This window comes from Zea mays, chromosome 7 (assembly GCF_902167145.1).
Source record: "Zea mays cultivar B73 chromosome 7, Zm-B73-REFERENCE-NAM-5.0, whole genome shotgun sequence".
Classification (NCBI taxonomy): domain Eukaryota; kingdom Viridiplantae; phylum Streptophyta; class Magnoliopsida; order Poales; family Poaceae; genus Zea; species Zea mays.
In genome coordinates this window covers 80,806,614-80,811,068 of record NC_050102.1, presented here as the reverse complement: position 1 = coordinate 80,811,068, position 4,455 = coordinate 80,806,614, and the positions used below count along the sequence as shown (strand labels likewise).

The following is a 4,455-nucleotide window of genomic DNA, read 5'->3' as shown; positions in this document are numbered from 1 at the left end:
AAAACTGATATATGTCTATTAGTGTTATATTCATATCTTACTTGTTTTAAATAAGTAACAAGCGCCACTACAAGCAATAAAGAAATAGAAGCAAAAATAAACCAATTCCAAATATCTATACCTACGTATAGACCATAAGCAAGTAGGCAACATTTTTAGAAAACAACTAGTAGTAGTTTTATATTTTTATATTAAAGTAAACTATTTAAAAATTTTGATATAGTAAATAAGAATTTTATTATTTTTATAAATTATAAATCCACCTTTTAAACCAACACAACATAAGGACTAATTTTTTCCATTTTAATAATTCGACAGTATCCATTACCTAGTCTCAAATATAAAGTTCAACTCAGCCTACTGCACAAGTTGAAGGTGAAAAATGTATTTTACCCACCATTTTAAATGTTGGGCTTCACACCCTAAAAACTACATGATTATACATCCACTTGTGCAAATCTTAATATTATATCAGAGTTATAAAACTCCATCCGGTTTGGACTCCTCCCCGCACTTCACGGGGTCTCAGCCGCACGCGTGCCGGCGCGCACGCGTGGCCGCACTCTCCCGCGGCACGAAGCGTGTGCGGTTCGGACCCGAAAACTTACTCCATTTCGCCTCTGAACGATCCCATGCCATCCGCCCCTCCCACGCCTGATCGATCGGACCCGAAAACTCGTTTCATTTTGGCTCTGAGTGGTCCTGGCATCCTGCACGCCGTCTCTCTCGTCGGCTCGCCTCGCACCTGCGCTCCCATCCACTTCCCTCCGCATGCTCCATCGCCTCGCCTTCTCCCCCTCTCCCTCGGGAGCCGCTGCTGCTCCGACGATGTCACCCTCATGCATCGCTCGGATCTCTCCGATAAGCTTCTCCACCTTTCTCATGCCTTGCTCTGTTCCTCCCTCGCGCGCTCATAACGGAGGTTGCGGCAATGGTGAAGACGACGTGGGAGACCGGGGAGGACACTGTCGTGGCAGGGGTGGGGGCTGAGGCGGCGGGAAGCACCTCCAATCTCTTTGCCCCGCACGGACCTGAGCTGCCATCGTCGCCTTGCCGTCGGGATCGCTCAGGAGAACAACCATGGTGCTTATGTGCGTGCCTCGACCCTTGTTTGGATGTCTCTCATCTCGTGGATCTAGGGTTCTTTGGTGATTTTGTCTTGGGGGTAGGGCTTAGGAGTTGTGTTCCTTGGTGGCTCACGCTTGAGATCAGTTTCCTGTGCCCAACATTCTCATTCCCAGAGTCGCCCTCTCGATTCCCCCTCGATCCAGCCGGAGCAGTCCCCTTTCCCTCCTCCACACAAGGGCACCGTCATCTCCTCCTTGTGTTGCTCAATCGCCCAGTACAACATGGATTACTCGCAGGAGTTCAGTTAGGACTTTGGAGAAATAGTGTGGTATGTTTTCTTCAGTGATCTGAGAGACTGGAGTTGTTTTTCTTCTAGCCTGACAGACTGGCATGTATATATATATATATTTTTCTGCGAGACAATCTTCTTAGATAAGTTCAGGGATCTGAGAGGTCCTGTTATATGAAGTAATCACTCCGTTCAAATTTTAATCTATTCTTCTGTGAGTCGGTCTTCTTAGAGAACTATAGCGATCTGAGAGACAGCTCCTGTTATATGCAGTAATCACTCCGTTCAGATTTTAATTATTCTGTCTTTTTTTCATGTTCTTCTGTGGGTCAGTCTTCTTAGAGAACTTCGTGATCTGAGAGACAGCTCCTGTTGTATGCAGTACTCCGTTCAAATTTCAATTTATTCTGTCTTTTTTCCCTAGATACATAGTTTTTACTACGGGCAGTTCTTTCGCAACATGGTGTATGACCAGTTTTTCTTTTTCTGGATACACAATTTATTCTGACATATAGTTTTGCGTCGATTCGTTGAAGAACTTTATACGGGTAGTCTGGTCTCTGGTCATGTTCACGTATGACGTATTCAGCCAAGTGCCGCGATGCTTACGATCTGAAACATATGCACTATATGTAACAAGAATCGGTGTATTTTCAATCACATGATGAACATGCATGAATCCTTTTGTTTGGTACCGGAGGGAAAAAGCGTCACGAGATGAACATGCATGAATCCTTTTGTTTCACAACGAATGCAAGAAGCGTGTGCTTTACTATAAAATTCTATGCCACAAAGATCAGTCATGCTTCTTCAGGTATTATGGCGGTCACTGCAAGAATCTCACATGAGTAACTACTAGGCATATCCAGCATATAAAATCGATTGTTAACAGAGCCACCGAGGGTAGCTAAACTGTGCATATCATATACACAAGTGACTGTAGGGACTTAAAAACTTCTTTGCGGAAAGCTAAGCGAAACCAATCAGCACCGAACAACTTTCTCTTCTATTCTGGACCATCAGTTTACTAATAGAACACCGAGCACTTACTCTGGCAACACTGGCATGTGATGCCGAGAGCGATCATCCCATGGACCAATAATATGGAGGTATGGTAGTGGGTGTTTAATGTTTTGACCTACGAGTACTTCTAATTTTACTTCATTATTGTTAGTCATCTAATATATACATGTTCCTACTTCATTATTAGGCGTGGGTGTTTATTCTGTGTTAATAAGCAATTATAAATTATGGGGTGTTAAAGTAGTAGCACGTCTTTGTTACAAGATTATAGCCGATCAATCATACTTCGTTTACTACTTGGATAACACACCAAGCAGAAATAGCTGAACAAATATCCCTACAAACAGCTCGGACATCATTGTTTCAGTTCATGTCCGTACTCTGCTTTGATCAAATACAGTTTCCAGTATCCAGTCCATACATTTTAGTTTTCAGTTTTTCGTTTGGATAACATTAAGTCCATACTTTTTCATATTTTCAGTTAGCACATACATTTCATTTCATCCAAGACATGCTGAAAACTGAATGTGATTCATACAACAGGCTAGGAATCCTGTTCAAATCTAAAAACTTAGATCGTCAGTTTGGATCACATCATGTTTTTAGATTTTCAGCTTATAAGCTGAAATTTGATGCCCATTTTCCAGATTTCAGATTTTCATTTTTTTTAGTTTTTTATTTAAACATTTTGGATCACATTCATGTTTCAACTTTCGATTTGCAAATAATATGCACGTAGTTTTCATATTAACATATATTATATGGTGGTCTGAATCTTGAAAATTTGCTTGCTTGTTGAGTGAAGAACTCCTTGCCATGGTTGTTGCAGCCTAAATCTGTTTATATTACTTGTAGATATTCAGTTGTTATTTTGTGCCTTGCTGCTACCAAAATTAAGAAATGATAACACTATAATTAAGAAATGATAACACTATAGCCCACCTAGCATTGTTCTGACATTTCAAAATAGAATAATTGGATTTATACCATTAAAAGATTCTAACTTCCTGCGCAGGTCTATCGTTGGAAATGAAGGGACATGTCATTTTTCTGTCCAACAAGAATAACACTTGTCTTCTGCTAATATTGCCGCTAGACAAACGAACTCTGTGCTTTTGTGTGCAAGCAATACTCGCTAATAGTCTGTTCGGATGTCTAATGAACCATGTGTGTATGCTGCTTTTGGATCAGTTATATTTTGAACTGCCAACGATAATGTTTTGGCAGGCATGAATCACAGACGCTTAATGTAACGTGTGGCTAAACAGAATCATTAATGGCTGCATTGTGGTCCAACTAATATTGTTGCTACTTTATTGTATATGTATATATCTATGTTGTGGCTTAATATGTCTGTAATTATACTCGAAAATACCATTATCTGTTCAGTGTGAGTTATATATATAACTTTTGCTACTTTGCCATATAATTAGACATTGTACATGGTATCGATAGGACATTATTTTCGATCAGTTCCCTGTTGTATCAGGCCTGATTATTATACTATGTTGCACCTCTATGTATGGTAGCTTGTGCACAAACAAGAAACAGTTGTAACTCTAATGTAAATTATGACATGTCTCTGATTGTTGCTCTGGCTATCTCACTAACATTTTTGTGGAGATTTAATCTTGAAGCATTGATTGTGCTAAATAGTTTATCAGATCCTTTATACTCCTGTTTTTCTCTTGAACTGGACAGATGTGCCGGATAGGGCGCCCGAAAGGGCGCCACCTGGTCTAGTTATACTAAACGCGTGGGCGGGTTTCCTTGCAAAATAGTAAGGCCACGTCAACAGATAAATCTCCATCGTCGGATTCAGATTAGGACAAAAAACAAAAGAAGCAACATGTAAATCTCAACCGTCGAATTTGGAGCAACACAAAAAAAGGAACATTCGACCATCCTCTAGTGTCTTCGAGTGTAAGGCTAAGCCGACAGCCGATCTATTATCATCCCCTTTTCTTATAAACAAAAAACGAAAAAAGAATCGAGAACTCTTCCAGCTGGTTGTCGATGCGAGCTCCAGATCTTCATTCTCCTTCTACCTCAGTGAGTTCCTCCTGACCCCGTCA

The 4,455-nt window shown here is 40.7% G+C and overlaps 1 long non-coding RNA gene across 1 annotated transcript; it reads left to right on the top strand.

Moving 5' to 3' along the window:
• Positions 1-630: 630 nt before the first annotated feature.
• LOC103632499 (uncharacterized) lies at positions 631-3,986 on the top strand. Its single transcript, XR_002748864.1, has 2 exons — positions 631-1,091; positions 3,396-3,986. It is a non-coding gene; the product is annotated as an uncharacterized lncRNA (long non-coding RNA).
• The last annotated feature ends 469 nt before the right edge of the window (positions 3,987-4,455 follow it).